The sequence below is a fragment of the Nematolebias whitei genome, chromosome 14 (genome assembly GCF_014905685.2).
Source record: "Nematolebias whitei isolate Nwh7 chromosome 14, NemWhi1, whole genome shotgun sequence".
NCBI lineage: Eukaryota > Metazoa > Chordata > Actinopteri > Cyprinodontiformes > Rivulidae > Nematolebias > Nematolebias whitei.
In genome coordinates, this window is record NC_056511.1 from 12,891,398 (window position 1) to 12,910,987 (window position 19,590).

Below are 19,590 nucleotides of genomic sequence, written 5' to 3' on the forward strand. Positions count from 1 at the left end.
AAATCTGGAGTGGTAGAGAAGTATGATAGATTGGTACAGGACATGTATGAGGACAGCAGGACAGTGGTGAGATTTGTTGTAGGAGTGACCGATAGCATCAAGGTGGGGGTGGGAGTGCATCAAGGATCGGCTCTGAACCCCTTCTTTTTTGCTCTGTTGATGGACTAACAGATGAGGTCAGGCAAGAATCCCCATGGACTATGATGTTTGCAGATGACATTGTGATCTGTGGTGAGAACAGGGAACAGGTGGAAGAGAACTTGGAGAAGTAGAGCTATGCACTTGAAAGAAGAGGAATGAAAGTCAGCCATAGTAAGACATAAGATGTGTGTGAATGAGAGGGTGGCCAGTGGATGATGACATGGAGGTAATTGGAGTGAGGACAGAGGATGCAGAGGACAGAGCAAGATGGAAGAGGATGGCTCACTGGGGCGACTTCTGAAGAGGGAAAAGCAGAAAGAACAGAAGGTTAATACATGATTGGGAGGCTAAGAGAACTCCCTGTCAGATGTCAATATTTTTAAACAAACAACTCTTGTCCATCAAGTAATAAATTGCAGAGGCTCAATGACACTAACCTGTATAAATAAAGGTTGAATAGAATCTTCCTTGTTGACAGTCATGTCAAACTGGTTGAAAACTACAAAGTCCATGCTCAATAATCAGATTAGCCTCATTACATTGTTTTTCCTTTAATATTTTTGGTCACAAATACCAAAAATATATAAAATTACAACAACAACAAAACAATCTGAAATACATTTGACCTGAGATTTTTCAACATTCATCATGCACCCCTGTAAACACACAAATAACAGTAGAGGATAATCAAACCAACAAAATCACAGCAATATGTACTGGAACAACAAAGCTTTGACTTACAGCTGGAAGGTGTAACTGTAGTATACCACTGTACTGCCAACAACATTGTATATATCTGCACATTGCTTATGGGACTCAGGGACCATTATGCAGAAAAGAGATGTAGCAAAATGTTCACACATTTACAACAGTGGTCTGTTATTAAGGGATCAGGATAAACTCAACATGCTAGTTTATAATCATGAGGTGAGTGTTAGTTTTTATTACTGCACTAAGTAAAACTTGTTTTCTGAAATAATTTGTTTTTGCCATTATTTTTTTTTTTTTTACAATCATTTTTTTTTTTTTAAATTTCAAACAATAAAATGTAATCCATTTCATCAACTAATATTTGCTAAATGCAACACTTTATTTTGTATTTTACAGTGCATTATCTCAGTTATCTAAACCGCAATATTCAATGTATTTGTGGTAGAACTTTACCATCAGTTCAAGTCTAATAGCAAATGTAGTTTAGTTAGGGTGTGTGGGATTATACATTCTCCATTTAATAATTATAGTGAAAACACATTGATTTATAGAAATTCATAAATAGTCAAAAAATGTTTCAGACATCTAGAGTAATTGTAGATTATGTATTTTCCAGAGATGAAATAAGTCAACTGCTAGAGGAAAAAATAAATAGGCAAATTTACGTTCAACACTGACTCAATGTTGGTCTTTGGTTTTCATAAAGTGCAAGACAAATAAATTGCCTTCATAATAAAGATGAATTCGAAGCATAATTTTACAACATATGGATCAATGACGGTAATAAAGCATGATTTATAAAGCTGGGCTTTCTTTATTAAGAATACATCACACTGCACTCACAAGTCTATCTGTTGTAGTATGTCTATTTTTAGGAATGTAGTAAATAGTTCCCAGTGGGCAAAGACTAACAATCCAATTACTGCAGGTATGAGCTTGCTAATTCATCAACACTAGATTTTTTTTTTCTACAAGAGATTGATTAATTTTCCTTCACATGAACCTTAATTTATCATCCAAATGCTTTTTTTTTTCTTATTTCATAAGGTTGCACCGTCTCCTAAAGAGTCCCCCACATCCCAGTGTATAAAAGATTTACATGATGCATTTAGTTTCCAGAGTGACTTTAACTCATTGGCTAATATGTACCCATGGGATAAATTTAAGTCCTGGTAACTGCAGGAAAAAAGAACACACTGTCAAGGTAATGTGTATCATTTGCACTCACCATGCTCAATACCTTTCTGTCCTGTACTGTGATAAAGTGCTCCATGTAACAATCAGTCCTGGTCAACGAGGAACAGACAGGACTTGTTTTCTTATACTCAGTGTTTGATTGGTATGATATTGATACGATACAGTTGATATGATATGGTGACATGTCTTCAAGCTCAGATCCACCCCTTCCTGTCTGCAGTAGATCTTTCGATGACGGCTCGGACATGGAGGGGATGTGCTGAGGGCTGGGCTTGAGGTTATTCTATAAAACTAACTTGTTCGGTTCAGGAAGGTAGCGCTCGTCATCATTCCAGACCGATGAGGGTGTTGATAAGAGTGAGCTTGTAAGTGTATTAATCTTCTGTGAATGCTGGACTGCTCTCCAAAGCTTTGTAATTATATCTGATGATGTTGGTCTTGTTTGGACATCTCCTTTTTTTCCACGACACACACAACAAGACTGGCATCAGAAGAGGACTCATACAGAGCCTGCATTCTTCATACAGAATTGTTTTTGCAGAGTTTGAATTAATTTGCTTTACCTTGAAGGATTGTTTAAAGTTTGTGCAGCTCATGAATAATGATTTCTTTTTCACTTCTGATTAGTCTTGTAGATGCCTGTACAATCAAACCTGCTTGCAGACTCTTGTCCTACTTCTCGCCCTGTTTTCAATGCACCACTCTTTGCAGCAATGCAACACTTTGCAAAAACTGATTTGGGCTAACCAGAACAAATTAAAGTGAAAGTGAATTTTGTTATGTACTGGCATCAAAATATGCACCCGTACAGTGACAACATTTATGTTCTACATTTGATTCATCACACGTGTGAGATACCCACATCCTGAGCAGTGGGCAGATAAGCACCCAGGGAACAGTTGGAATATACGTGCCTTGCTTAAGGACACTGCAATATATGGACTTGGTAGGGATTCAATCTTGTGGCTTTCTGATCCCAAGATGGCTGTCCTACCACATCCACCCAAAACCATTCACCACAATAAGCACTTTTACATCAGTTTTGGTGCTTCGCATTAGACTTGTATTACTAGTTGCAAAATATAATTGCTTGTAAAGCAAATGTAGTAAAAACTAATTTTATGACTGCATTCTTTTTTTTTTTAGAAGTCTAAAAAAAATATCACTTTCTGTGCTTTATATAAAGTGCTCTGAGGCTAAGATTCCTACTTATATAAAACGAGGGACTTATAATTCGCCAGTTGAGCCCATACTTTTAAATGACTTCTTTTAAAACTGATCATTGCATCTGCTGATAAACATAATTTTAACAATAAGCAAGTAAAAAAGAATCTATTAGACTGGTAATAATATTCATGGATCTGACGGTGTCTTTCACTCGTGCTACGGCGTAGAAGCGTGGTGATATTATGAACATCTGCTGAGCCAGTCAGAGGCATTTGCTGTCATTGTGAACAAGGGTGTTTTGTTACTGCTTACAAAAACAACCCCAGATGGATTTGATGGATCCAATTTAAATCCATGGATTCCTAATGTAGTCCCCTACCTCAGCCCTCAGAGAAAGCAACTATCCTATGCACCCATCTCCCTCCTCCTGCATTTCAAATGCAGGAAAACATGTATAATGCTAAATATTTCTGTAGTTGTAACCCATGAATTTGGGCTCTGATTCAATTTTCTGACAATCCACACGAGGGATTTACTCTGTAAGACATCTTAGTGAAAGCTTTTCTCCTGACTTCTCATTCCAGTCTTCCATGGCGCTCCAAAGAACACACAAAATCTTGCCAACATTGTGCTGCGGTTTTAGCAACACATGACAACTGGAGGATTAGTTAACAGATCAACTGGTTCCTAATAGTTCTTCTATTTTGAGACACACGTAAAGACGCCACACTTTTTTCATGCTGTTTCTTCATTTGCATTTGTGCCTGTATATAGTGACCTAGCAAATGTCTTTTTCCTATTTTAAAACAGGGAGACTAGTGCAGCATTGTACACTTCCTTTAAATAATTCAGTTTATTTATTTTTAATTGTCTGATTAAAAATAGGTCAACAACTCTGCAGCTTGCTCAACACAAATAAAATAAAATGCATAAATGTTGCTATTAAAAAAAAATACAGATACATTCCTGTAACACCTAAGTGCCTCTCAACGTTTTCACCAAATGTTGTTTCACTGTCTCTGCCTGTTTTAAACGGAAGCACCTGGTCAGGATTACCAACACCTGTTCTGTATATTAAAACACCTGTTTGCTTTTATTGTATACATTGTTTTTGCATAATGCATTAGCAGCAGAGGAGATCACATGGTTTATTTTGAAAAACGAGAAAATGCATTTGCAATTAAAAAGGATAAGTGGACTTTGTGAAGACTGATAACGCATGGTGTCACATCCAAATTCTGTTTTATCTTATTTTTCCCGTTTCTGCCTCGTCATTTGCTGTCTTGCCTTCACACCTGTCCCTCATTTACCCTAATTAGCCATTCACTACAAAGTGAGCCCTGCAGGTTTAATTACGTAGCCGGATCATTGTCTGTATTGCATAGACTGTTAAGTGAGTTCTTGTTCTTGTTATCTATTGTGGTGTGCCAAGCTGAGTAAATTTGATTCACTTTTTGCTGCAAATTAACGGAATCCGTACATTCATGTGGTTAGACTGAATAAACGTTGTAGTTGTAAAGTCTAGATGATTGGAACAAATGGTGTAATAAACTCAGTTACATTGTTATGGAGATAATAAAAAGGAATCACAATCACAAAATGTAATTTCATCCCAATAATTGCACAAAAAAAATAACTTGTTCTCACATTGTAAAAGTAAAGCCAATGCAGACATACCGCTACGAAAGACACTTTTTATTTGAATTTATTATCTGCGTGCAGCAAACTGCAGAGATCTCAGCCTGTAGAATGAGGAATACATCGTTATAACAAACTACAGCTACTCAACAGTTTGCAGTAAATCTGAACTTATTATTAAATTAGATACAGCAAAAAACTATTCATTTGAAATGACTCATACAGAAACAACCGCTGGCATTTTAAGCAAACATCACATCGCATATTTGTCAACCCAGTCACATTGGCTTGACAAGAAGTTTATATTGGTGCCAATTTCTCTACTGTAAATAGTTGGCGTGAACAGAAATAAAGTTTAGTAAATTAATGAATAGATAAGTAGAGACGTATGAACGACAAACACATCTAACATCATGTTTGAGTACACAGAGTAGACTCAGTTATGAGGTGTGGGTGGAACTCATTAAATAATTTAAATGTGGAAGATGCAGAGCTCACCATAGATAGGTCGGTCAAAATTATGTATTTACTACTTTGAAGGCATCAAAGTCAAATCTTTCTGATAAACTATTTTTGTTCTGCCATTTTCCAACACAACAATCTATAGAAAGGGTTACATGCTTAGATCCTAATTTGGCATTGGCTTTTGACACAGATACATGGGTAATGTTGCATAGCAGGAATGGAACAATTCATTAAATTATAAAATCTAGACACAGCAACTTGATTTCTTGACTATTTTTTAGAAAGCAGACTTGAAGCACAATAAGGGTAGTGTTCAACCTCAGTGTTAGTGATGACTTTCCTATTGGCATGCATTATATGTTAACTTTAATTTCAATCTAAATCATGGTAATTTTTTTATGAAGATAATATGAACATGTTGAGCCAATAACAGTTTCAGTTTATGCAACAACATCAACAAACAAACGAAAAAATCCTGCAAAACTGATGACCTATGGTGTTCTTTTCTGATCTTTCCAGACCAGCATGCTCATTGGCGCCCATGCATCGTTTCACAAAAGCACACATTGTTCGATTATTGTGCAATAACGGAGAACTGAATTTGAGCACGCAAGCTATGGCTGATGGTTACCTACTGCCAGTAATGAGCTAAATGTAGGTACGCAGCAGGCACCGTCTGTGCTATGATACAATTGTTGCACAGGCCAGTTAAATGGCTAGTCATCAGTTGCCAAATGGCCCTGCGGAGGAGCCAAGAGGGGGTAGCTAACTGACCGAGTGAGTGAATCATTTTCCACAGCCACATTGTTTAATCAGAGCTCACACAAACACATCCTGGGGGAGGATGGGGGTGGATGCACGGCAACATATTTGCAATTTGTTTTTCACATTCAGCAACACAATCAACTTTTACTGAATGGCATTGAAGCGTTACTGAGAATTAATGTAAATGCAATGTAATGTAATACACAAAAGGAATCAACCTCAGTTTGAAATACAGATTTAAAATCACTATTCTTAATCAGAATTTTCAGTTACTAAATCATGCTTTAGACAGCTATACTCACCATAATTCAACAGTATAAACACCCACAGTCAATCTTACAGAGCGGGCTCAACACACTGGTAAAATGTAAGTGAAGTTTTGCGTTTTTGAAACCATTAGTGAAAAGGCCAGACTTCAGGGGTATCTGAGGCAGGCTTGAAACACAAGAGTCAGGGTGGCTTCTGGGTAATACCAGATGGCTAGGCCTCAGACTGACGAAGCCTCTTGGATGAGGGGCGAAACGTTTCTTTTTAACAAAAAAAAACGAAGTCCAGATGACATGATTCAACCTTTTTTGTTGTTATATACCTGGATGACTGAGAAAACAAACTTTGCGTAAGTGAAGTTTATTACAGTAAAGGTGGACTCGGCATGGATCTGCAGGAAAATGAGTAGAAGGTTAAGTATCTTGTTGATGGGAGATTTGATGTTAACTAAAGAGTTTATTATCGGTTTCTTACAATTCCTGATGTGGTGGTTTGGTGTGTAGCTTTCTAGGAGCGCTGGTGAAAAGGTGAGTAGTGTTTTGTTAGAGAGAGGACGTATAGAAACTTGTTGGACTGACTCAGTGCTGTTTGGAGTAGGACACAAGAGGTTCCAGGATGCTGAGGCAAGTGTGTCCAGGCAGTGTTATCCAGATGTAGCACTGATGAAACTCAAGAAACTACAATAATCAATCCACTGGAGGAGACCAACAAGCCAGGGCTTGAAAAAAATACTAAGGATCTCTGGTTAGTTTCACTTAGAACAAGACAAAGTCAGCAGGGGCTGTCACTATATTACCAAAATGTCCCAATGTTTCAGCCGTGAACTACTTACTGATCAACATGTGCTTTAATGCTATAGTCCTCATCAACAGTGGATCAGGAACAGGTGAAAAGGGTTAGCTCCACCCTGCCACTCAGGTGCTGCAAAACTAGAGTTAGCAGCAAAACACACAGAATTTCCACAATATTGTTTTTCAATGTCCATGTAGGTAATTAAATGGCATTTGCAGAAAAATGTAGAGCACTGAAAGTGAGTAAATTAAAGCTTAAATTCATAGTAAAGACAAATAAAGTTGTGTCTAGATCTATTGTATGTGTCTGCAAAAAGGATCAGTGAATGCCTTGTTAATTTATATAAACATTAATAAAGAAACGTGCAAAGAGATACATGCAATGGCTTAGAAAGCTGAGCATATATATAATTGTAGCCTGCGTTAGTTAACACTTAAGATTAGATGATAAATCCAGGCTCCAAGAATCACAGACACTTTTTTTTAGCCTAACAATGAAAGCTGTTCCTGTTCAAACGGCTGCAGCGAGCACCTGATCTGGATTTGAAAAAGCAATCGGTAAGCACAGGTTTCACCTTCGTAGGACATAATCAGAGCACAGTGAACAATGACATCTACAGAGAATAAAATTGGGGTCACCTTGGCAACCTTTTACAACCTGTACTTTGCCTAGGAATAACAACAACACCAAAAAAAAACAAAAAAAAAAACGTGCAGATCCTTTTACGCTGTAACTTAAGGATAAGGTGTCAATTGCTGAAGAGAAGCAAGTTCATTTCACTTATCCAACAAACCATTGGGTCAGGTTGGTCAAATTCCATGAGCAAAACTATTACAAGTCATGATATGCACTCATCCACATTTACAAGGAATATGCACATATCAATACTGAGGCAAAAAAAAAATAAAAAATCAAGTGCCACTGTTCCAGTAGTAGGGCAAGCACAAAACAAGATCAATAGGAAACATAAAATAACAATAAAAATAAATAAAAAACTCACTTTTGACTTCTTGAAAGCATCATCTTGAAATGTTTAAGAATGGTGTTGTCAAATGCAAACATGCATTGGGCATATTGTGGGAATTTTTAAATTGGGGGAGAAAATTTAGGGATTTTTTTTTTTTTCCCCCATCGTTGTGTGCTAAAACATCCATTTATTAATCTGTTTTGCAACTGACCTCTTAGTTGCACTGAAACTGGGGTACAAATGGCACATAAAGGACCATCGGGGAGCCTCATCCACCTCAGCGTGTTGAAAAGGGAGTAGTTTTGGTCAAAACCAATTAATTGCATAAAACCTGTATCTCTCATTGTCTAAACATTTGTTCCCCCACAGTTTCTCTAGTGTTTCCAGCTGTGAGAGAACATCTTCACCAGGGGATGTCCTACTGTGTAGGTTTTGGGTGAACAACAGCAGAAGACAAAAACACATCTGTTCATTATTGTTCGCATGTTCTCCTGAACATATTTGGCATTCAAAGGCAAAAATCAAACAGACAAACAAATAAACAAACAAAATACAGCTTTGAGGCTATGTTTTAACTTATTGGGTGGAACAGAGAAAACGTTATAGTTTAGTTTCTATTAGAACGTTGCTCTTTCATTCTAGCTTTACACTGCATTTGCTAAAGACAAACGTGGTGGACGAAAAGGCAAAAATACAAAAACAATCATATGGACAACAAGCACAAACTGTATTTGCCTGCGTGAATTAAATTTATAATTCGTTTTGGGTTTTTTTTTCACCATCAAGCTGGACTAAAAGTGGGGTAAAACTAGAATTGTTCAAATAATGACAAAAATGCAAACGCTTAAAATGTGCTTCACAGTTACTACTACTACAGACACTCATAATATAAATACCTATTATAGTATTTAAATCCAAACCATCAAATCACACTTTAGTCCAAACCTAACCCCTAATCCAAAATAGACAACACTGCTCTTTATGGGACCCGGGCTTTTGGCTCCATAAGGAGCAGTGGGTCCTCACAACACACACACAGTTATTCCTTTAAGGTTATCTCTCTATCCAGATAGTGCCTATCGTATTTAACCAAGAATAGCAACTCCAAGACTGAGAGCAAGTTTAACAGTGTTTATTTACAGAAAGTGAATATATAAAGTTGTCGCAGAGGCAAAGTCCCAAAAAGTTCCAACAGCAAAGAATGAGGAAGATCCAGGAGGGAATACAGCCGGTGGACAAGTGGTGGAAGGCAAAGGATGTCTGGCAAGATCACAAGGAGGCTCAGGAGAAACCAGGGAGATCCAAAGCTCAGGAGGAATGCAGGAGTCAGAGCTACAACACGGAGAGTACAGATTAATATTCACAATACAACTGTAATATTGTAGAGGCCAACACAACTACGTATTTGGCAGATAATGCACCAGCATCGGCTAGAAGTCATCAACTGCCTTAAGTACTCGTGCAGTTCATTAGGAAAATGGTCCACAGGTGTGATTCTGTCGGCACCCTCTGGTGTAGGAAAAAAACTGCAGGAGAAAATCAGGAAACCCTACGATTCCTTATTTACAATGTCTGAGCTGTGTTCTAACATAAAAGCAAAGCTCTTGAGCACACCCCAAGCCTTATAAATTAGTGGTAATGTGAGCAACATTCCTTTTTCTTGGCTTTGACAAAGTGTCCACTTTGTGAAGTTATTTCTTCATTTGTTGTTGTAAGTTTAACATGTAGTTGTACGAGGTTTGTGAACAGCCAATGTACCCTGCAGGATCCACCTGGCAGTATTGACTTCACAGCACCTCTCTTCCTCTACACATGCTATTGCAGGAGCTGGAGGTCAAGTTTAAACAATGACCTCATCCTCCAAGTGCTGTGTGGGCTTTTATATAGTATAGTATATGGAAGTGATGATGACATCACTGATGTCTATTTTAAAAAGGGACACCATAGGGTGCATGTCTATGTGTAATTTTCCACCTGTGCTGAATGTCCAAAGACATTTGATTTTTTTTTTTTTTTTGAATGCTTTATGTGTTTGTTGAAATGTATTTTATCCAAGGATGTTGTTGTAAATTTCCATTTAAATGTTAGGTTATTTGGGGTTATCTATCTAAAACTGAAATGCACATCTTTAGGCTAGTTAAAGCAGAAAAAATAGAAAGTCTGCTAATAAAGCAATGCTTAAAATTCAACTTTGTTTTTGTGTCTTTTTTTATAAGAAGAGATAAATAAACACAATTAATATACAGTAGACGTAAATGTGATGCAAACGTACATATATTGTAAAAAAAAAAATAAAACAAATAAAGTAAGCAGCCTTTGCAGCAAGTTGATTATCAATTAGAAATACATGTACAGTTAAATCATCTTTTTTCCTCTTTTAATTTCTCAGGAAAAAACGTAAATGTCTTAGTGTTCTTGTTGTGATTCCTCATCAAATATAAACATTAAATAAACATTATTTTTCAGTAGAAGATGGAGATGTAAACATTGTGTGAAATTTTGTTGTTCCATATCTTTGCAGATTTCTTTTGCTGCATTTTATATCCTGTATATGTTGTGTGTTTTCAGAAAATGTTTCTCACAACTTGAAAATATACTTTATATATCTGTATATTTTCCTCATGCAAAAAAGGTTAGATCGTGTCATCTGGACAATTTCTTTAAGTGAGAAACCTTTCGTCCCTCATCCAGAGGACTTCCTCAGTGTACAGCCTGCCAGCCAGATCTGTCCCATAGATAGATAGCCTTCACTGCTGTGTTTCAAGCCAACCTCCTGTTGGAATCTCAGAAGTAGATGTGTGAAACACACCCATTCAAAACAATCAATCTTCATGTACAACAATCACATGTTTTAGGCCAGGTGGCCAACTTACTACTCACAGAAAGCCTGAGGACAACCAAGGCCAAACAATAAATAAATAAATAAAATGAGACTGAAGAAGTCCTCTGGATGGGGGATGACATGTTTCTCATAAAAAATAAAAAATAAACGGTCCAGATGACATGATTTAACCTTTGTTGTTGTTATCTACCAGGGTGATTGAGCTTACAACACTTTTTTTCTGAACCGCTTTGGTCTTGGTTGTCCTCAGGCTGTTTCTGTGAGTAGCAAGTTGACCACCTGGCCTAAAACATTTGATTGTTGTACATGATGATTAATTGTTTTGGATGGGTGTGTTTTGCACATGTTAAAAGCCTATTATTGATATTCTAAAAGGAGGTTTGCTTGAAACACAGCAGTGAAGGCTACCTATGGGACAGATCTGGTTGGCAGGCCATAGACTGAGGAAGTCCTCTGGATGGGGGACAAAATGTTTCTCATTTAATGAAAGTACAGATGACATGACTTAACCTTTGTTGTTGTTATCTACCTAGATGATTGAGCTTACAACACTTTTCTTTTTCCCCAAAATGTACCTGGTTATAACTTGTTTTGTTATGTGAAAATTCAAAATATTCATTTGTGTGGCAGATCTTCTCAGGCTGTTTTTTCATTAGTGGTTGGACATTAAAATGATGCTTGTTTCATAATATATTATATAGGATTTGAATAAATAAACAAACAAAAAGTAAACTTTAGAATTAGTTGTTGAATGTTTGGCCTCAGAACATTGTTGGCTATTTATGTGTTTGTGTAATTGTCCTTTGTCAGCGTGTGGTTTTCTCTTGAGTCCTTTGTCTGAAAGAGTATATTTTAAGTTAGTGATTTACAAATTGACCGTGAAAAATGTACAATTGTCCGCTTCTTTCTAGGGACTTGATGATGGACAGAGTTTGCCCTGCCTCCCGCCCATTGCCTGTATAAGCTGTCAGAAGCTTAAAATCCCTATGACCCTCTAAGAAGGTGTAACTACTAAAAGGAACGGGGAAAAATAATTTCCATGTTCTGACCTCAAGATTAGAAATATCTTGAATTAGTAATCCCCCTGACTACATTTAATTAAACCTATTTGGATCTTTGACCTCACATGTTAACGTTTAGCATGGACAATAATTAGTTGAGGCTGCCGCAAGGTTTTTGGTCTTTTGAGAAATCAACCCCAAAATTTGTATAAAGTATATTAAAATGAACAAACGTGGAAAAAAAGAAGAAACAAAAAGATGTTTTGACCTATTCTGATTTGTGCTGTGTATTTTCCTCATTGGGAATCTTTTTTTATGCTCTTTTCTGTACTGTGCTTTGTGGGGAATGACTTATTTACAGTCTGAATACAGAAGTCTTCCATGCTTGGATGGCAGTGCATATATCAAACTAAATAAGCTGCAACAGCTATGCTTGCACAATAAATGTTTAACAACAAAGGGCATGTGATTAATATGCATGAGAACAAGAGTCCAATGGAAAAAAGCTGAACTGAAAGGACTTTCACATCTTTTAAACGTGAATACATGTATTCATTTTATCAGATCACTGTTGCTCATTATTGATAAATAGTCATTCGGCTTTAGTTGTTGGCATTCATTTATAAAATGGTTATAATTAATGAGCACATCCCTATTTTAGATAAATGAAGCTTTAGGGTTGATTTGCCCTGATGCTTCGTTTATTTTAAAAGACCAAACTACTTTATAGAAATAGATACTGGAATGAATGAATGAAGGTACACTCAAAAGTTTTTTTTTTTTTTTTTCCATCAGAGTATTCCTTTTTTAATAAAGAGGACATTTGATATGCAAAATAGTGACATACCGTATTTTCCGCTGTACACATCGCTCCTTCCTATAAGTTGAATCAGTTCAAATATGTCTAAAAAAGTGGAAAAACACATAAACATGTCGCTTCGCTGTATACGTCACATTTATTATGCGTCGCCACTGATGCATCACGTTTGTTACACGTCATCGTTGACAACCCAGAAATGTGGGCCAGTGTTGTGCCAAAAATCGATGGGCTGCCAAATGACGGCGGCGGGAGCATGCACAGGAGGACTTTGACAAGAATTTAACAAGATTAACACTTAAAACAATTATTTGTTTGCTCGAAATTATAGAAAAAAAGTGTGTCTCAGGCTAATGTTTGCTTAATAAAAGACTAATGGCCAAATCAGCTGTATTTCAAATGTATTTGCTGCATCGGTGCTCCGGGAGTGCGCAGAGGGAGGAAAAAAAAGAAAGAGGAACGCTCTAAGTTTCTTTAAAATTTAACAAGAAAAGCACCTAAAACAATTATTTATTTGCTCAAAATTATAGGTGTGTCTCAGTTGAACTTTTACTTCATAAATGCACTTTAATGGTCAAATTAGTTGCATTTTGCCGGAGCGGTGCAGCTGGTTTGACAGTTCCAAGTAGCGAGCAGAACGAAGGTGGGGGTACTGTGGCAAGCCAGATGTGTCATTAATAGCAGTTGAAGATTCTCAGTCATCCAGAACATGGTAAATTCAAATAAGTTCAAGAAAACAAACAAACAAACAAAAAAAAACAATAAAGTATAAAGTAAAGTATAATAAATAAAGTCCAGTTGTTTTGTATGGAACTGTTTTTGCCTTTGATCAAAAACATGATAAAACGGCATGCCATACAGTTAGCGTTAATGTTCCAATATTATGATGTGACAATCACAACTAAAAACCCACTCAGATTTGTACATGACAAAATATGTTGATGCACTGCACGAACTAATCAGCTGCAGTGGATTTGATAAAAAGTAGGTTAATTTTGTCAACAAGCAAGCCAGTGGCAAGTCACACACATAAACATGCACATATACACACAGTCACATGTGCACACGTAGATGCTAGCTGACAGTATTTTCACTCTAATCAGAATCTCAATTACTTTGCTATCAGCATCCTATTAACATTTATGTATCCTAATTACTAGACATGCTTGTTCAAAATGAAAGGCAAGTTAAAAAAAAAATAAATAAAATTGCTTTTTGTAGTTTTATGAATATAAAGAATAATGGCTTTGGCTTGGGCAGCACGGTGGTGCAACTGGTAGAGCTGCTGCCTCTCAGCGAGCAGGTCCTTGGTTCAAACCCCAGTCCAGGGGCCTTTATGGGTTGAGTTTGCATGTTCTCTCTGTGCATACGTGGGTTTTCTCCGGGTGCTCCAGTTTCCACCCACAGACCAAAAACATACGTTAGGCTGATTGGTAACTCTAAATTGTCCCTAGGTGTGAGTGAGAGAGTGAATGGTTGTTTGTCTCTATGTGGCCCTGTGATGGACTTGCGACCCATCCAGGGTGTACCCCGCCCCTCGCACAGTGATTTCTGGACATGGGCACCGGCGACCCCTGTGACCCAAAATAGAATAAGCGGGTAAAGATAATGGATGGATGGATGGATAGAAATGTTTCATCTTTTGTCCTTTGAGTTTAGGCAAGGATTGTCTAAATTACTTAATACATCAGACATGCTTTATGTCAATGGAGAGTTCAGGTAGAAAGAATACAACCAAGACTTGATAATATTAGACGACTGAGTTGTGGCCAGTCAGTTTACATGAGTGCATAAACACACACATGGTGCATGCTTGCAAGGACAGTTGCTGTCATAACATTATAATCCATCCATACATCCATTACCTTTAGCCAATTATTCCTTTTCAGGTTGCGGGGGTCAATGTTGCCTATGTCCAGCCATCACTGTGTGAGAGATGGGGGACACCCTGGACAGGTCTCCAGTCCATCACAGGGATACATAGATACAAACCACCATTCACTCGCTCACTCTCACTTAGGAACAATTTAGAGTTACCAATCAGTCTATCATGCATGTTTTGGTCTGTGGGAGGAAACCAGAGTAAGAAGAAACCAGAGTGGGAGGAAACGCACACATGCACAGAGAGAACATGCAAACTCCACCCAGAATGGCCACCCGGCTGGTTTTCGATCTGCTCAGAATAACTGAAGACACAGTTGATCATGAAGGCTGAGTCCGGCATGTTGTTGTTAGGCCGGGTTTCTGTTAGGCAAAGAACAGCACAGTTCTTCATCTCTCTAGAAACACTCATCCTCAGATGTAACAAGTCCACTTCGTTATCTAGCGAGCGGCCATTTGCCATAAAGAGAGAAGGAACCAATGGTTTTTCTAGACTTTAGCTGGGCCAACATGCCCTCCCCCCACTTCCTCCTCTTCCTCTTGACCATTGCTCTTCGCACTCTACTGCGCCATTCCATTGTCCTCAGGAGCCGCTCTCCGCCGAGTGCGGATTTCAGAACTCAGCCGAACTGTCTCTGACGGCCATCAGCTCGGATGAGCTGTACTTGAGCCGTGAATCCAGCACTGAACCAGAGCCTAAAACAGCCTCATAGGAATTAAAATAAGGCTTAAACCCGGGAGCATGAGAAGCCACTGCACTTTCTGTGTGCTGCCATAGCAACCACCCATAAAAGAACCAACAACATAAAAGAACAATAAAAAATGTGTCAATACATTAATTCATACAAAAGCATACAATTTTATAGTTAATGTCAATCCAACAATTTTCATTCAGTTTAGTTAATGTCAATGTTATCACATACTTATAGTTTAGTCAAGAACAATGATATATTTATACATATGTTTACATGAACTCACTTTCTTTATATATAAAATGTACCATTTTACCATATGGCTCTTCTTATAGATGGTTAATAAATAGTTTATAGATGTGTTATTAATTCCTCTATAAACACTTTATAAATCGCTAATAACTGCTCATTATGCATACATTAAGGGTGACAGAGAGACAAAACACACCAGTTTCTTGCCAAATAGTGAGTGAGACAAATCTGTTCACCTATAAATGTCATCTAGAGTTGTTATATCAAACATTTCAGACTAAGTTACTACCTTGTAAGCACAATAAGCATTTATAAGCATATTTCTTAACATATAATATTGTACTTTATCACAGCATTATAAGTATCTACAACTAATATTATATACTAAAAAAATAGGTTTACAAATACGTATTGTGCTTACAACGCTGTAACTTAGTCTGAAATGTTTAATATAACAACTCGAGATGAAATATATATATGGCCGATTTGGCTCACTGTTTGGCAAATACACTAGTCAGTTTTGTCTCTCTGTCACCCTTAATTAATGTATAATAAACAATTATTAATGATTTATAAAGTGTTTATAGAGGAATTAGTAACATAAACTATAGCCATCTATAAGGGGAGCCTTATTTGCTATACCAAAAATAACTAATGTCATTTAGTTGTTTGGGTTTTCTCCCTCAGTTTATGTGGAAAAAGAAGCACACGGATTCAGAACGGTCTACAATATTTATTGACAAAGTAGTATTTTTTTTTAAATCCTTTGTAGTAAAGACGAGGACTGACTTTTACAGGGCTTTTCTTAAAGAAGGGAAGAGCTCGGTGGTTCACAGATTGTTCTTGAGAGTGACGCACCACGTTTATTAGTGTGGAGGGTGCTGAGAGGGTAAAAGGGCTTGAAGCTGCTTGTAGAGATGTCCAGGGCAGCAGGAGGTTAAGGCTTCTTCTGTGAGTGTGTGCAAACATACACCGTTACCAAGATTTGCTGTGTAGGCTTTTACAATATTGGTAGTCCATTGCCCTCCAATGGAGACTCTCCTGTCAACTAAAAACATTTCATGTACAAAACCACCTCCTTTCCAGTACAAAGAAGTCCCAACCCAACAGAAAGCCTGTAGTTCGAAGTAGTACAACTTATAATGAAATATTCTCATTAGCATATATCAATCAATGAATTTCCAGTATAGCTCAAGGATAATGTGATCATTCTGTACAGTATCACTTAGAAAATCGTATTTATTTCTACATAGAATATAGAAGTATAAAAATATATAAAACAACAAAAAAACAAAATGCGTTGTGATTTAAGAAAAAAAAAAAAATCCAAATCGTAGGACTTTTTAATGTTTCTTGACACGTTTGCGTCCAACAAACACCCTTAATGCACTTCAATAGGTAAATGTACCACAATGCCGTACACAGCATTACACTGACCACTCCGATAGATTAGATTGCTTTAGTGTCAAAAAGTCTTTTGAAATATTTTAAGAGTCTAAATTATGTCTATTTTAAAATGACCAGTGCCGAAACTATGTGTGTACAATAAGACTGTAATACTGTGCAGATTATGTTAAACACTGAAAGTAAACAAACATAATATACATATTTTAATACAAGTTCAAAGAGCTGATTTTGAAAATGCAATTTGTGATTATCGCAGTGGGATTGGTCATAGCATTAGATGACGTGTGTCCTTCTTCAGAGTACTGGCCTCACTACAACTTTTGCTATTAAACAAGAGCATTAACAGAGATGTAACTAGCTAATCATCAGTAATAAAACTCATACTTTTTGCTGATATGTTACAGCAAATACGTGGTGCAAAGTAATTGACTACATTCATAAATACATCTTTATATTTTGGCATCAAACAAAGACTTTTGTGATGAACAGAAAAAAAAGCTAAATGGTACAAAGTTATTCTTAAAATTAACTATTTTACATTGTTTCACATCACCCATTTGCATTATTGGCAATGCTCCATAAATGACATCAAAATGTCATTTGATTGATTTGTAAATATTTACAGCAATATTATATTCTAATATGATTAATAACATAATTTCTGGTATGTACATTTTTATTTAAAATGGTTGGTTTGCACTATTTTTAAGGACATTGTCATTTTGTCCTGTTCAAATGTCTATTCTGACCTATTCTTCCCAAATAACTGTAATTATTTCTACACCTGGTCCCTCACCTGGACTCATTTCCAAACTGCACTCTTTAGAGTTAAGTGTATATACTCTCAGCTCTCAAGATGCATTTGCAAGTTTGCCAAAGTTTCTTTTTGCCCCGCATGTCAAATATTTATCATCTTGTGTCATATTTTTTTATCATTTACAAACCAAAAAGAGATTTTTTTTTTCCATCTTCATTGTGATCTATGAAGTGCAATTCTTTCTGAACTGTATTTCATCAATTGTTAAAGTCTGTGACAACATTTTGATCCCAGTTATCAGTATCCCAAAAGGTTTTACATATAAAATTTTAACTAAAGTTTAAGGTATTTTATTTTGAAACAATATATATTAGACATGTTTAGTTTCTTTGTGCAGTTTACAATGACAAGAAAAATAAAAATGAAATAAATACACATTTAAATACCACTAAAAGTTTAAAATTCATTGTTCATTAATTAATTCTTAGTTTTGTTTTTTTTCAATTAAATTGTGCTCCTTTCAACTTTCTTGGTTGCCAGGCAGTGCTTGATAAAATGAACTGGCAATGAAACATAAATGTATTTTGTAATTTGTATTTTTTTCTTCATTTTTATAAGATCATGTATGTTTTAATGTTAAGCATCCTTTTCAAAACCACATGTGCATACTTCATAAAGCAACATTTAAATAAGAAGAAACAAAGGTTGCTGCTGTACAGAAAATTCAGATTGTCAGCTATTTGACAAACAGGCACATTAATTTAAGTATCGGCTCAATATGTTAAATATTTTAACAGGGAAAAACAAAACCTTATTCCCCCTTTCTTTCAGGAGAACCCATTATGAAATGAAGAAGGTTTTAGATATACAGGTATATGCATATATATATATATATATATATATATATATATATATATATATATATATGCACCTCCCGGTACCGTCAACATCAAAATGTGGGTGGAAAAGGTGAAACACCCACACCTCCCTCCACCCTCATTTGCCTCACTCTGGGCCCCTGAGCAAGGCCCTTAACCCCCATCATCTGCTCCCTAAACAGGTCTCTCTTGAAAATGAGTTCTCGTGGCTCAGTGAGACTACCTGGATAAATAAAGGGTAAATGAAAAAAATATATATATATATGTATATATGATTATTGTCTCGATTTGTGATAACACTATATTATTCACTGTCTGATTGTTGTTTTGTTTCAAATTGCCCACGCTCCACCCATACTTTCAATGTGTCAAATCTTACAGAACAAAGTATGTGATTCTCAGGTATCACAACATGATTTTTCACATTTGTAATTGGTTGTGCCCCCCCAAAAAAATTAAAGATATATTGAAATTTTATTTCATGACAATTCCCCATTAGCACCATGTGTCCAATAAATGGTCAGGCCTTTTGGCTTCTTGGAGATTTTTGCAACTTATCATATAGATTTCAACTTTTCATTACTCAGTGAAAAGCACAGTATCATAGTGTATTTGTGACAAGTTTTAAATAAATTATAGCCAACTTTCTTGTCGAAAATTATAAATGACTTCAGTACCAAATTTATGATTGCTAAAAAATAGAAAAAAATCTGTTCAAAGACAAGCCATAAACAGGTATTCACAAACAAACAAATAAAAAAATAAAAAAATACTAAAAAAAAAAAATCTGTCATTATTTGAAATGAATACAATTTGTGAAGTTGTGTACTTTTATGCATTTGGGCTTTTCAAATAGCTTGTTGCTTTATCTTGTTTTAGTAGTCCCAAAGAACATATGTACGTGTGTTTTTCTTTTCTTGTATAAGCTCTACAGTAAATAAATACATTATATA